Raw genomic sequence first — 16,220 nt, 5'->3', positions numbered from 1 at the left:
TGAGCAAGTAAATTTGGTTTTTTGTTTGTTTGTTTTTCAAGACAGGGTTTCTCTGTGTAGCCTTGGCTATCCTGGACCTCTCTGTAGACCAGGCTGCTTTCAAACTCACAGAGATCCACTTGTCTCTGCCTCCTGAATGCTGGGACTAAAGGCATGAACCACCTCTGCCCAGCAGCAATTAAATTTGTTAAGGACAATATACCAACTTTAACACCCACGAGTCCTCTAAGCTCATGCCCTGATCACAATGCAAAATTTGATCATGCCATCTCTATAGTTCCAAAGTGTTAAACTCACCCTAGAAGAAACTCAGCATCCAGAGTCCAAGCTTGTTAAGCCAAATCAAATGACCTGTTTCCAGTATCAATGATGGGACAGTGACAGTGTCCATTTCTATTCTAAAAGACAGGGAAAAGGAGTAAGTGGCCCAAAGCAAAGTCTGAAAGTAAGGAAAGTAAAAGTCTTTCCCCACTATCAGTGCTGCCCATATTTCTGCACTTTACTCTTTTTAAAAATTTCTTATTAATTATTTATTACAATTTATTCACTTTGTACCCAGCTGTGGCCCTCTCCCTCATCTCTTCCCAATCCCTCCCTCCCTCCCTCTTCTCCTCCTATGCCCCTAGTCCAGTGATAGGGGAGGTCCTTCTCCCCTTCTATCTGACCCTGGCCTATCAGGTTTCATCAGGACTGGCTGCATTGTCCTCCTCTGTAGCCTTGCAAGGCTGCACCCCCCCCCCAGGGGGAGGTGAACAAAGAGCCAGCCACTGAGTTCATGCCAGAGACAGCCCCTGCTCCCCTTACTAGGGAACTCATGTGGAGACTGAGTCTATGGGCTACATCTGAGCAGGGGTTTTAGGTCTTCTCCGTGCATTGTCCTTGGTTGGAGTTTTAGCCTCTGTAGGTCCTTAGAGCCTAGGGTTTTGTTTTGCTTTTTTTTTTTTTTTTTTGGAAAGCAAAAGTCTTGAAGTTGGGATATACTTCTCCCTTTTCTATAGTACCCTTTGGTTTCTGGGACTAGGGCTGGGCCTCTGAGGTGTCAGGCAGCCCCACTCCAGGACCTGCTGGGCTCATCCCTCATGGCTGTTCTCTGGGGTTGGAACTACACACTGAAGTGTGCCTTTTCCCAGGTGGGCATTGTGCTCCATTAGTTTTATCATCATTCTGGGGTATTGGTACCTCAGCGCTGATCCTACTATGAGAAGTTTTTTTCTATCAAAGGGAGCTGACCCTCTAAGTGCTGACATTCCATGAATCTCCCCAACCTTGTAAAACTTTCACATGAAAGAATTAAAATCTTTTAATCTCTCCTGCCTTGTAAAACTTTAATGAAAATCTTTTAATCGCCCCACTTGGTAAAACTCCTGTGTAAAGCACACCTGTCTTCTGGGAACTTGATCGCTTAAAGTGGCCAACCCCTTTTCATTCATTTCGTTTGCCCCTATCAAAAAGCAAAACAGCAACTAGCCAATGGCGAAAGATTGTGACATTGAACTACAGCCAATGGGAAAAAGACAGCATCACCACCTGAGTTAGAATAAAATCTAAGTGAACTTCCTACCTGATGTCCTTGCTATCTTGGGTTGGGTCCTGGCATATGCTGTTTTCAGAGAGAAATCGCCTTGCCCAGTTACTTTCCTTTTGTTCATGCATTTCTTTGTATGACACCTACTATATATGTTTCCAGCACAACTCCCACAGCAACTGTGAGAACTTCCTATCAAGAGTTTTATGTGTGGCTCCATCCCTGGTGGTGGGGGCACACTCCTTTAATCCCAGCACCTGGGAGGCAGAGGCAGGCAGATCTCTGTGAGTTTGAGGCCAGCCTGGTCTACAGAGTGAGTTCCAGAGCAGCCAAGGCTATACAGAAAAACCCTGTCTCGACAAAAACAAACCAAACAAACCAAAACAAAACAAAACAAAAAAAAAAAAAAAAAAAAAAAAAGGAAGGAGAGTAGGAAAGAAAGGCTGCATTTTGTAATTCTGGTTCTAGGAAGCAGAACTTGGGCAGGATGTTATCTGAGAAACAAAGCCTGAGGTTGTTTTCTGGTCTTCATGTGCACTGACACACAAGTGCCAACCCACACATATGAATATGCATGTCCACATATACTACCATGACCAAAGTAACGATGTAGCCCTTCCATATGTTGCTTAAAATTTTATTCTACCATAGATGTTGTTCTAGCTTCAATAAAGACATAGGGCGCACTATGCAACAACATTCTTGCTCCTATTTAACAAGGAAGATTTTGCTCCCTCCTTCTGACTTATTTCCATTTGTTACAACATCAGAATGCTTGCTACTTTCCGTATTTCTCTTGGCCTTCTGGTCATAACCACTGAGATAGCTGCTAAGGAACGCCAGAGTTTCCCAGTCACACCTTGTTCATTTCTTTGCTCCTCGATTTTTCCAGGTACTTTCATAACTTTAGCAACTATCCCACTCATTTTGTTACAAACAAAGAATAATCTTGTTGCACAAAGGAATGCATAGATAAAACAAATAAAACACCATGACCAAGGCAAATTATAAGTCAAAGTTTTTTACTGGGTTTTGGTTTCAGAGGGCTAAACACCAGGATGACAGAGAAAAAGCGTGGTGGCAGAAACAGATGAGGGCTTACATCTCAAACAGCAAGCAGCAGGCAGAGAGAATGATGGGAATGGCCTGAGTCTTTTGAAGCCTTAAAGCCTGCTTCAAATGAAACACCTCTTCTAACAAGGCCACCACTCCTGACCCTTCCCAAATGTTCCACCACTGAGAACCAGCTAGTCAAATATCTTAGCCCAAAGGGGCCGTTCTCTTCAAGCCACCACATTTCATTCTCTTGTACCTTCAAGCTCTCCACCATATCCTAACGCAAAATGCATTTAGTCCAACTCAAAAAGTCATTATAGTCTTTCACAGTCTCAAAACAGTTTAAAAGCCCAAATTTTCTTCTGAGACTCAAGGTAATTTCTTAATGTAAACCCCAGTAAAATCAAAAAGCAAATTACACTTCTGATATACAATGGCTTCAAATATACATTATTATTCCAAAAGAGAGGAATAAGGATATTGAGATGTACCAGATCAAAGAAAACCCAAAGCCCAGCAGGCAAATTCCAAATCCTATAGCTTCATGACCGATGCCAAAGGGCTTATTAGATGGCTCCGTCTTTCCAGCTTTCCTGACTGTAACATCCTTCTATCTCTCATGCTGGTCCCAACTCCTTGCATGCATCTCTCATTGAGAGATATCCTGTGGCTCTGGTACTTTTAACCTCTTGGGGATTTCCAATGCAATCTAGGTGTCACATTTGCATCTTTACAAAATGGCCTTTCAAGGACCCCATGCAGGGGCTAGCCTGCCACACATCCAAGGGCCTTACACCTTAAACTCAGAGTAAGGATCCACAACCTCATTACTCTTGGACCCTTCATGATCTGAAAGCCAGAACCATGTGAACAAAATTGTCACGTTTGGCTGGCTGCCTCACTCCCTTGTGAGTGAGCAAGTGAAAATTTCTTAAGCCTTTTCCTTCCAAAAATTGGAGGCTTATCTGGGTAGACTCTTGCCATGAGGGCACCCCCCACCACTCAACCCCATTTCATTTCACAACTGGTATCTCCTTAATCTTCTTATTTCTTTCAGCACAAGCCTTGGCTTCAACATTAAATTTTTTGGTGCTTTTTATCTCTTCAAACTGTACATTTGTATATCTTTTTGTCCTGCTTGCTCTTTTTTTCTTTATAGAAATGCATTAGATGGATTACTAATAACTGTGAAATAAGGCCAATATTAGGGTAACTTGAAATCTCCCCTGTCAAACAGATTAGTCCATTATTTTTCAATTTAGTCTCAGGAAAAATCTTAGGACAAATGTGCAGAAACCAGCCATACTTTACCAAAATATCACAAGAACAATCTCCAGCCCAGCTGTTAATATTGTTACCCTCTAAAACCTCTTGAGCTGGGTTCCCATAGCTCACACTGTTTAGTCCTACTGTCTTCCAAGTTCCCAGTAGGATGGCCCATTAAGTTCCACTTACAGAATTCAAGCACTCTTCTAGTTCAAAGTCTCCAAATGCTTCCCAAAATCTGTATGGCCAGGTCTGTCACAGCAGTACCCCACTCCTGGTAACACTTCCATGTTCATTTCTTTTCTACTGCTGTGAGAAAACATTATGATCAAAACAACTTATAAATGAGATGTTTAATTGAACTTACCTTTTCAGAGGGTTGAAGTCCATTATGGCAGACTGAGGGCATAGGAGTAGGAAAAGTTGCCAGCGCACATCTCAAATAATAAGCAGGAGGCAGAGAGAACACTGAAAATGGCCTAACCCTTTTGAAATCTCAAAGCCACCCTCAATGATATACCTACTTTAACAAGGCCACACCTTCTGATCTTTCCCAAACAAACAGTTCCACCAACTGGGAATCAAGTATTCAAACTTTTGAGTCTGCTGGGGCTACCTTCGTTTAAAACACAACAAAACCCAAGCAAAGCCAGCAAGCACACTTGGTCAAGACTTTTTTTTTTTTCTTTAATTCCTGACACAGGTGATGACTCATTCCTTTGGTGGGAGCTTGACTTCACAATCCTACAGAATTGGTTAACTGGCACAAAGAAGAAGGGAAGGTCCAGGAAATATGAATCAGTCAGGCTAAGTCCTTTGAGAGAAAAAAAAAAAACCAAACCGTATCCATAATAGAAAAAACACTTTCTCTAAAGTTTCCCTCTTCTTTACAGTTTCTTTTTCAAGCATAGCCAGCATATATTAATCATTTGAAGTTTCTAGAAAGAGTAAATTATTATTTAAAAAACATTACATTTTATGTGTATGGGTTTGTGATGGACTGAGAGGCAGAAGTCTAAGCCAAATAAACCCTTTTCTCCCCAATTTGCTTTTGGTCATGGTGTTTCGTCACTGCAGCAGTAATCCCACTGAGACATCCATTCTGGAAACATCCACCATCTTAATCTTCATATATAAGTCACTCTTTACTAAAATGATTTCTCTCTATTTTCTCCTACTTGTTTTCTTCCTTAACATTATGAGATATAACATTAGCAAGTGAATTCACCATCTCTTTTGAGAATTTTCTCCCAGGGAATGTGCTGTGTGTGGAAGACAGGACTAAGTAATGTTTATTCTCTCTCTCCTCATCAGTTCCCAATGACAAACTAGCATTTGATTTCACCAAACTTTAATTTGGGAGACCAATTTGTCTAGGAGATGCTGCTGTATATAAAAATGAGGATTAAATGACCCTCTTACCACCTCCTAGGGAGTGCCAATCAACAAGGATCCCAGCTGTAATCTTTTATAAGCAGCCATGGCTGATTTTAGGAAGATAACAGCTTCTAGCTTAGAGATATTGCTGTATAACACCATCTCAGCAAAAGAAAGCTGAATCCAAATGACATGCATAGGATAATGTAACAAATGAGTATTATTCATGTACACACTATTAAACTTTGTGGCTTTTTAAATTCTCAGGTTTATCTTATAGAAAATACAAGATAATTCTTTGTGCAAAAAGGCTGCACCAGATCCCAGTTCAGGCTAGTAAACACACTTGGCCAAGATAGTTTCTGTCTTTTTTATTTATTTTTTTTAAAGTTTTTACACTTTATTCACTTTGTATTCCCCATAAACCCCACCCTTCTCCCCTGCTAATCCCACCTTCCCTCCCCCTTCTTCAAGCATGCCCCTCCCTAAGTCCACTGATAGAGGAGGTCCCCCTCTCCTTCTTTCTGATCTTAGTCTATCAGATCTCATCAGGAGTGGCTCATTGTCATCTTCTGTGGCCTGGTAAAGCTGCTCCCCGATCAGGGGGAGGTGATCAAAGAGTAGGCCAATCAGTTTATGTCAGAGGCAGTCCCTCTTCCCATTACTATGGAACCCACTTGGACACTGAACTGCTATGGGCTACATCTGTGCAGGGGTTCTAGATTATCTCCATGCCTGGTACTTGGTTGGAGTATGAGTCTCTGGAAAGACCCCTGTGTTCAAATTTTCTGGTTCTGTTGCTCTCCTTGTGGAGTTCATGTCCTCTCCAGATCTTACTATTTTCCACTTCTTTCATAAGATTCCATGCACTCTGCCCGACAGTTGGCCATAAGTCTCAGCATCTGCTTTGATAGTCTGCAGGGCAGAGCCTTTCAGAGGCCCTCTGTGGCAGGTTCCTAACTTGTTTCCTGTTTTCTTCTTCTTCTGATGTCCATCCTCTTTGCCTTTCGGGATAGAGATTGAGCATTTTAGTCAGAGTCCTCCCTCTTCATTAGTTTCTTTAGATGTACAGATTTTAGTAGGTTTATCCTATATTATATGTCTATATGAGTGAGTATATACCATGTGTGTCTTTCTGCTTCTGGGACAGCTCACTCAGGATGATCCTTTCCAGTTCCCTCCATTTACCTGCAAATTTCATGATTTCCTTATTTTTCATTGCTGAGCAATATTCCATTGTGTAGATGTCCTACAATTTCTGCATCCATTCTTCAGTTGAGGGGCATCTGGGTTGTTTCCAGCTTCTGGTTATTACAAATAAAGCTGCTACAAACATGGTTGAGCAAATCTTGACAACACATGCTGGAGAGGTAGTGGAGAAAGGGGAATCCTCTTCCACTTCTGGTGGGAATGTAAACTTGTACAACCACTCTGGAAATCAATCTGGCGCTTCCTCAGACAACTAGGAATAGTGCTTCCTCAAGATCCAGCCATACCACTCCTAGGCATATATCCAAAAGAGGCTCAAGTACACAATAAGGACATTTGCTCAACCATGTTTGTAGCAGTTTCTGTCTTTTATCCCAGAAGTAGGTGGCGAGGTCAGTAGGTGGCATCTTATCCTGCTGGCAGGGGTTTCACAATCTGAGGCAACCGGCTAATTAGCACAAAGCAGACGGTTCTGAAAATAGGGAGTCCTTGCTGCACTAACTACATTTGTTAGAACAAAACTATCTTTGATAGAAAACAAACAAAGAAACAAAAACCTCTATGCTTCTCCAGGATGGTACCAGTTCTCAGGCTTAGCCCATTTTCTGTCAAAACAGAATATAGGAGCAAGAGGTTTATGTTGGCTCAAGGTCTGAGGGTCTAGGAAATCCAAAAGTGTAATACCTGCATTTACAGAAGGGGGGAGTGGGGATGAGGGGGACAGAGGGTTGCTTCCTTTTATTTTTTTCAGGGTCTCAACTATGCAGTCCTAGATGTCTTGGAACTTTCGATGTAGATCAGGATGGTCTTACAAAAACCTGTCTCTTGAGTTCTGGGATTAAAGGCATTCACCAACATACCGGACAACCAGATCCATTTTAACAACCTGCTCTCGTGATAACTACTACTCTCTGGAGGGAATTTCATCAATTCTTCCAAAATACCTCTAGAGATCCTGTCATCTCTCAATACTGTTAATCTGGCAATTAAATTTTCCATGAGTTTTAGCAGGGGCAAAATAAATCCACATTGGAGCACATGCCCAGAAACTTTGATACCTCAAAGAGCAACTGGGACATTCTTGATGAAAAATTCTCACCTCAACACTGTGAACAACAGGTGTTGAATGAAGTCATCAGGTGTTTTTTATTTTATTTTTTTCTTTCTCCCCTTCTCTTTTAAAATGTAACCTCTCTATGTAACCCTGGCTGGTTGTGGACTCTCCTGAGTAGCTGGGATACAGGTATAAGTCACTACCTTTGCAGCCTGTGGTAATTTGCCATAGAGCAACAGGAGACTTAGGTACCACACCTCTTATATAAAATATCCTCTTTCTTGTTCAGGCACACTTATGACATTTTTCTTTTGACTGCTGTGTCACCTGATACCCCTGCCATTATGAAAGTCATCCTGTGTTATAACTATTTCATCTTTTCTTTCTCTTAAATTTATTTTTATGAGTATGGGTATTTGCCAACATGTATGTCTGTGCATTACATGCATGCTTGGTGCTCACAGAGGTCAGATGGGTTGGTATCCCCTAGGACTGGAGTTACTGACGGTTGTGAGCCACCATGTGAATACTAGGAATTGATACTGGGTTCTCTTGCAACACTATCCAGTGCTCTTACAACTGAGCCATCTCTCCAGTCCCATCAACTTTTGTATTTTTGAGACAGGATCTGTAATGGAAGTTTTGGTTTCTTTGAAAACTCAGTTATGTTATGTAAACAGGTTTTTGTTTTAATCCCAAGTGTGGAATAAGGAGTTGCTTTTAGTTTGTCCACTGCTGATAATTGACTCATGGGGCTCGGACTGGTTCGTGGTCTTTGCCAGCTGCACAGAGTTTAATTCTGAGGATTCAGAGAGGGGATCAATACAGGAGCTTAGAAAGAGAAGGGGTGAGGGCTTGGAGGAGATTGATGGAGAGGAAGACTCCAGAGGGAGGAAGAAGAAGGCTGCTTCCTCATCCTGCTGTTTGCCATTTGCTATTGTTTGGCTGCCAGATATCCCGATGACTGATTTTGGTATTGCTCCAAAACCTGACAACCCTAGCCAGCCAGAACTAACTGTAAAGAGGTCTATGTCTCCTTTCCCTTCTGTCTTTTTCTCTTACCTAGGGTTGGGGCGTTGGAAGGGAGGTTGAAGCTTAAGGAACCCCAAATAAAGTAGACTTTAAAACAGTGTCTACAAGGACCTTATTATTCAGCTCCAGCTTGAACTTGTTAAATAGCATAGGTTGGCCTTCAACTCTAGAGGATCCTGCCATTTCAGCCTCTCAAACGCTGGAACGGTTAAGAGTGTGCCACCACACCTGAAATCAATTTATACTAATATAACCAACCCATTCAAGATTTAATACCTAAGAGGAAAAGCCACTAATGTAAATTAATCCTAGATGGATTTTGGGATCGAATTCAGGTTGTCAGGCCGGCATGGCCTTTACCAGATGAGCCATCTCTCTGGTCCACAAAAGACCTCCTTTTATGCATATATAAGTTGAAAAGTCCTACATTTTAAACAAATGGAAGCTCTACATACTCTACGTCTTTGTTCTTTTGCGGTCGATATCTCTGTCAGTGGGTCTATAATGAAAATTCCTGGAAGGAGACGCTGAGGTTTTGCTAGTACTTGAGGTTAGCTCCCTTGAGCCTGTTGTCAGGCCAGCTACGTGACAGTTTGGGTCTCTTCGTAGCCCTGGGCTTTGTATGTCAGCTAGCATCACTTGTCAAATGCTGGAGTGGGAACGTAGTCTGCCACACAGAGAAAAGGGGGATCAGGCTGTTCTGATAACCCAGGTAGAACGGTACAGGAAATTGTTAAGGGGTATTGGAGGCGAGATGGGGCGGGGAGGGTGTTTTGTGGGTTTGAGTCGTGTGAAGCCCCAGAGTGCGGTCACATTCACAAAGGGCCTCCAGGCATCCAGCTCACTGATTAATCTGTACTTATCTCTTGGGCCAAGGGGAGCAAGGGAAGACTTCGGTGAAAGAGATTTCACGATCTTTTGTTTCGGGGATGTGATGTCAAGTCATCTCCCGTCAACTGGAAAAGTAATAACGTTCTGGTACGCTTAAAACTTAGCTTGCGACCAAGGCGGTGGCTTTAGGTCAGGACAGGGATTTCCAAAGTCCTTTAAAAACTTCCGAACTCTGCAGCAGCAGAAGGTCGCCAAGATTGAGACAGTCACCCGCTTCTCCGCGACTCGGCTGCTCTCTCCGCCTTCAGGGGAAACCCTTCCTGCAAGTCTCTGACGCGGGGCCCCTGGCGCACGCGCAGAGCCCAGTGGCTCCGCCCCGCGCGCGCGGGCGCGCCCGGAGTCCGAAGCCTGGGAAGGTCGCGCGGTGGGAGAGCCGGGCTCGAGTGGGCGGGGCCCGGCGCGCCGCGCCGAGCGGACGCCGCGCAGGCGCCTGCTCGCTCGCCTCTGCCGGGCGCGCGGAGGCGCCGGGTTCCGCTCCCGGCGGGCGGGGGGGCTGCGCGCGCACGAGCGAGCCGCCGTGACGTGCGCCGCCGTGCTACGCCAGACATCACGGGTCTGTGTGTAGTGGCGGCCCGGTTGTCCTCAGCCGCATTGCCCGGCGAGGGTGGCGCGGCGTTCGCGGGTCGGGCGACCAGCGACCGAGGCGATCCGCGGCGGACGATCGGTGGCAGAGTCTCCGCTTCCGCTCCGCCGCTTCTCCGGCTGCCGGCGACGCGGGCCCGGGGCTTCCTCCTCAGCGGCCCAGCACACCCCTCGGGCCCCGGGGCTGCAGCTCTCCAGAAGCGGGCGAGAGGCCCCGGTCCGCGCGCTCGCTGCCCTATGTGAAGCGGATTGGGCCTGCTCGCCGGCCCGTGCCCGGTTTCTGCTGCGGCCCTTCGGGCCTCGGGGACCCCGCGAGGCGCCGTTCCTGGGGGGCGCGGTGACAGGCCGTGCGGGGGCGGAGGGGCCAGCTCGGTGGCCTCCTCTCGGCCCTCGGCTCCGCCATCCCTTCCCAGCGGCGGTAAGTGCTTCTGGTTCAGCGTGCGACTGGGCCCTGGGACGGGAATTCCGCAGGGAGGTCGGGGATAGCCCTGCTGGGCTCGTGCTGACCTCAGAACCCCCAAGTCGGGGCGACGCGGGCTAGGAAACTGTCAGACTCGTACTCGGCGGGAATTTTATTCTAACGAGAGGGTTGCTACCAGCTGATCGAAGGGAAGCTGGGACCGACGTGCTTTCAGCCAAAAAATGTGCTTGTCTTTGGGTTGTCTGTGTGGCAGGCTGTGGAGGAAGGTTGTTTCCCCTCTTCTTGGAGCGGTCGGCCGGCTCTCGACGTGCATACACTTTGCTCCCTGTACTTGTATGTCAACTCGTCTCTTCTTCTCATCCCCGCGGGACGAGTGTGCAGGCCACCAGCATTAAAAATGAAAAATTGAGGCTCAGCGAGATGAAGGTGTAACTTCCCAAGGTCATGCCAGTGGCCATCGAGGAAGCCCCTCAGTTCAGATGTGCACATACGTTTCTGTAAGGACTTTGTTCCTCCGTCTTGCAAAAATATGTTGGGGAAATGGGATTGGCTGGAGCGCTTGTCCCTGGTTGTAAGTTCGAAACACCTAGCTAGATAGTATTTACACTTTCTGACTTAGGTTGTTGGAGGTATATTTTGTTGCAGCTTATCCCCAGTCATTTTAGTTTCCAAAGGCATTACTTGTGGAAAATGGCTCTGCGCATCCTTTTGTGTATTAGAACTGTACAGAAAGCTATTTTCTATCTTATCGAAAAGAAATATACTTGCTAAAGCTGCATATTTCTTGAGGTTATGTTTTATTTTTGCACTATGTTGTTGATGTATACAGGGAATTCACAGGTTATTTCAGGTGCTCATTATGTGGCAATGTCAGTATACTTAGTGACTTTGCATTGTTTTATGTAGTATTTCAGAGTTTAATGTCAAAAGGCAATGTGTACAACATTACAGAAAATGATTTGTTGTGATTTAAGAATCTATGCAAAATGCTACTAATCAGTTAACAGGCATTTTAATTTTAGCACCACGGTGTACTCTTTGATTAGTAAGCAGAGCTGGAGCTTCTTACAGAAGAAAATGCTGATAAATTCCTTTAGAGTAATTGAAGTTTCATGTAATACAAATGCTCATTTACAGTACTCAAATTTCACTGGTTTATTACCCTTTGAAGAAAACGTCTAGTTGACTGTCTTTTTGATAACGTGTAGGGAAGAGGTCACATTTATGGAGTTAACAGGTGAATGGCTTACACACAGACATTGGTCGAAGTAGGTTGAATTTGATATTATTTCAGACAGGTTGTCTAGTCATGCTCTTGGTGTGTCTGTTTGAAAAGAACTAGTTGTCAAGGGCTTATCTTAATTACGTATTAAAATTGACTCATTTAAATGGTGTTTTAGGTGAAGTGTTGCGCTCTAGTTGATTGCTGCTTAAGGGACAAACCTCTGTTAGCTGCTGCACTGTGTTTAGTGTGCTATGCTTTTTGCAGTTGGGCTTTTAGGTTGCTTGTTTCCCTGCTTTGGAAAACTGGAGCTCTCTAGGTCCCTTCTCCACAACTTTTTATCATCAAAGCAGTTTAAGCAGAAAGAAAATCTGTTAGTGGTAAACAGCCATATGGTGACCTTCTCCAGTCAACATTTGTTGCTAGCTTGTTGTCTTTGTTTGTAAATCTGTATTGTTTTTGGTTGAACTGTTTGAAGCTGAGCTGTTGACATTATGACACTTTACCCTTGATGTGTCTGCTTGTTTTGCCTAAAGACAAGGGTACTTTTTTAATTTTTTTGACGTGGATAAAGTACTTTTTTTTTTTTTTGTTCATTTTCTTTAACATAATTAAAACAAAACAAAACACTATGTGTACTTGTGCATGGCTGGTGCCTGTGGAAGTTAAAGGAGGGCATCAGATCACCCAGCACTAACATTGCAGGTAGTTGTGAGCCACCATATGGGGGCTGAGATCCAAATCTGAGCCCTCTGCAAGGCCACTGGTGCTGGTGCTCTTAACTGATAGGCCATAGCTTCAGTCCCTCCGCAGTGTAATCTACGATCGTAGTGTTTAAGTCTCTCCAGTTGTCCTGAAAGGTCTGTCAGAGCTTTGTACAGCCGTTCTTACCAACCATGTTTAACCCTTTCAGACCTCTTCTACTGTACACTATCCAACCCCTCCTTGTGAAGTAACAGAGACCAAGGGTTCAGTTGTCTTAGAAAATGACTCACATTCTGATTTGTCAGAAATTCTTCTTCCAGTGAAGTCAATGAGAAGCTCTTTTCTCTGTCCCACTTAAACTAGCTGTTGATTATAAACTAGTTTTAAAGAGTTCAAGAACAAGTATGCCGCCTTCATCCCTTTGCTTCTTGATGCTGTTTGATCATGTGTTTAAGGGAATTATAGTAAGACCTGTTTCCTACTACAGTTAGCAAGATATCTGTTGGGGCATGGTGGTGCATGCCAGTAATCCCAGCGTTTAGGAGACAGAGTCAGGTGATCTCTGAGTTTGAGGCTAGCTAAATAGAGAGGTCCAGTCTTAAAAAAAAAAAAAAAAAAAAGAAGAAGAAGAAGACATCCAGGGTCATGGTAAATGAGAACCTTGGTGACTCTAACCTAGTCTCCAGTCATCTTTAAAAATTTTATTTTATGTGTTTGGGCCTTTTACCTGCCTGTATATCTCAATATCACATGCTTGGTGCCTAAAGAAACCAGAAGAAGGTGTTGGAGTATTTTGAAATTGGAGTTCCAGATTGTTGTAAACTACTGTTTGGATTCTGGGAATTGAACCCAGGTCCTCTGGTAGAGCAGCCAGTGCCCTTAACCACTGACCTCTCTTAATCTCATCAGCTCCTTTATAGTCATCTTTTCATTTACAAATTGTAGTGTGGTAGTATTCTTGTCAAGCTGACTTGTGAATTCATTGTAGTAATCTTGTGTTGGTCAACAGATGGAAACAGGCTCTCGGAAATTGTAAAATATCCTGTAGCTGCTATGTTAATTAAAATCTGGTTTTGTGGGTTTTTAAGATCTTTAGTGATGAATTCAAAGTATCACCTGTTCTGAGTTGGTAAAGAAATTTGGCTTGAGAAGAACTGGGAGAATGCAAAGGCGGCCTTTCCTTTTAACAGATAGTTAGTAAGGAAGTTTGTGTAAACTTTATGCAGTCAGTGTTTGCTGCACAGGAGTATCCAGAAATATGGAACTCTGGCTTGGAGAACTGTAAGTTGTGAGTTGGGAGGAGCGATGTGTGTACCTCACTGGTTGGGAAAATGCTTTGGGTGCACAGGACCCTGGGTTTAAGCCCTACCACCAAAAACAAAACAAAACAAAACAAATTGTGGTTTTGAACTATACTCCATATTACCATTTCATAAATAAGCATTTGTGAATAATGAATGAACTTCTGATCATGAGGCATATTAATTACATTTAGAGCTATACCTCATTTTTATTAAGCCAAAATAAAGAAATATGTAATATAAAATTAAATTTATTTTTTTCAACAAATATAGCAGATGATTATTTTAAAGATTTCGTAGTAAGATTTCCAACTAGTACCTTCTTTCATTAAAAAATACTATTTAACTCATGAAAGAGTTTTGAAGATTTTTTTACATATATCTTAGTAAATCAAGTTGGTCTTTATATACAGAAAGAAAAAGCTTTCTTGTTATTCTACGTATCTAAACACCTGTACATAAATGCTTAGAAGAAACTTGAAAATAATTGTCTTTAATAATAATTGTTTTTAACCTTGGTTGATATTTTCTTCATTGTGGCTAATCACTTATTTGCATTGTAATAGCTATTGATTTGTTGCTTTTGTTGTTACTTAGATTGTTGTTGTATTATTATTTTAAAATTTAGATATATTTGGGCTGGAGAGATGGCTTAGAGGTTAAGAACACTGACTGTTCTCCAAAGGTTCTGAGTTCAATTCCTAGCAACCACGTGGTGGCTCATAAACACTTGTAATAAAATCTGGTGCCCTTTTCTGGCATGTAGGCACACATGCAGACAGAATACTGTATAAATAATAAATAAAATCTAAAAAAGAATTAGATGTGTATACAGTGCAGGTTGGTCAGATCTTCTGAAGCCGGAGTAACAGCCAGTTCTACACCACCTGAAGTGGGTTCTGGGCTCGACTCAATTCTCTATGAGAGTGGGACTTGCTCTTAACACCTGAGCTGTCTCCCCAACCCCAAAATGTTGCTTTTTGTGTGTGTGTATGTGTCTTTAAATACATGGGAAGTTAGGGACAGAATCTTTTTTAGATTCCTTATTATAACTAGCAGACTGCTTTCCTCCCTTCCTCTCTCCCTCCCTCCCTCCCTTCCTGATATTCTGTGTAGCCCTGGCTATCCTGGAACCTGCTCTGTAGACCAGGCTGTCCTTGGATTGAGAGATTTGCCTGCTTCTGTTTTCTGTGCACCACCACCATCCAGCCAGATTGACTGTCTTATATGTGAGTAATAGTTGTCTGTGTGAGATTCATAGTACCATAAAATTTAAAAGCTGTGTGTAACTCATCAATTTTGGATTTTTTTCTAAAGATCACCGACCCACCCCTGGACATAATGCCCCTCCAGCGCTCTGTGTACAACTGCCTCTGCCATCCTTCTAACAAACACGCTAGTGGGAAGTTAGCTATTCAAGGACAGAAGTAGTGTTTTGTTGATTTTTGGTACCCCCAGATCTAGCACAAAATAAACAATAGGGTCTTCGTTTTTACTTAAAAGACCATGAGTACCCCAAATTGTTGTAGTTATACAGTAGTTTTTGTCTAATTTTCTGCCTGAGTTTCCTTTTTCTCTTGTGCAATTTATTTGATTTTATTTAGCTGACTTAAAGCATAAGCTGACTTAAAGCATAACAGAAACTTAGGTACTGTGTAAGTACTGCTTTCAGTAACGTAATTCAGTTAATCCTGACACTAACTATCTCAGTGAGCTAGCCGCTATTGCTGTATCCAGACTTCAGATGAGGGGCCTGAATCTCTGGGATTATAGGTAGTTTGCCTATGTTTAGAATCTCTTGTTGTGGAGGTAGGGTTTAGATTAAGACTGTCTGGCTCCAGCATCCCAGATTTCACACACTGCCTCTCTGTTTGCTTTACCAAAGTAGTAGGCCTTACCATTCATTCGCTGAGAATGTAGTAAGCTTGTTGCATGTGTCTCCCAAGGCCTTGAAAAGTAGGCAACTGTAGGAACCTAATGAACAAACTGACTACTTATAATACCTACTGAAGATACTTTGAAAATGCAGAAGACAAAGAAGATAAAGATCAGCAGTTCTCAACCTGTGGGTCTTGCCCTCTTTGAGGTGCAGTGTCACAGGGGTTGCCTAAGACCATCAGAAAACATGGATATTTACATTACAATTTTAATAGTAGCAACATTACAGTTATGAAGTAGCAACAAAAACAATTTTATGGTTATGGTCACCACAACATGAGAACCGTATTAAAGGGTCACAGCATTAAGGTTAAGAACAACTGATAAAGGCGGTAAGTAGGAGCTTGGCAGTTAGACCTAAGTGAGTCCTAGTGCTACTCTTTAATTGCTCCAAGTTTAACTTGCCTTATCTGTAAAGAATACAGATTATAGAACCTAACACACAGATTTGTTATGATGTGTAAATGGTATAGCATGTTCAGGACAATTCCTGTCGCACTCATGCATGTGAGTGTACATGCATACATACACTATGTGTATGTATTTATACACATAAATATTCGTATACATATATAATTTATAAATATGTTATATTTATACATTTTTATAAATATATTTATAAATAATGTATTATGTAAATA

General features: G+C 42.8%; 1 protein-coding gene across 1 annotated transcript in view; it reads left to right on the top strand.

Annotated features, from left to right (window-relative positions):
• Positions 1 to 9,912: 9,912 nt before the first annotated feature.
• The window catches only part of Map3k2 (mitogen-activated protein kinase kinase kinase 2), an 82,104-nt gene continuing 75,796 nt past the window's right edge, over positions 9,913 to 16,220 (top strand). The window contains exon 1 of the mRNA XM_060377510.1: positions 9,913 to 10,410. The gene's annotated coding sequence lies outside the window, so the exon portion shown is untranslated. The remainder of the gene's footprint in view (positions 10,411 to 16,220) is intronic.

This window comes from Meriones unguiculatus, chromosome 2 (genome assembly GCF_030254825.1).
Source record: "Meriones unguiculatus strain TT.TT164.6M chromosome 2, Bangor_MerUng_6.1, whole genome shotgun sequence".
Taxonomy (NCBI): Eukaryota; Metazoa; Chordata; class Mammalia; order Rodentia; family Muridae; genus Meriones; species Meriones unguiculatus.
The sequence above is the reverse complement of the archived record's forward strand: the minus strand, read 5'-3'. Positions and strand labels throughout refer to the sequence as shown.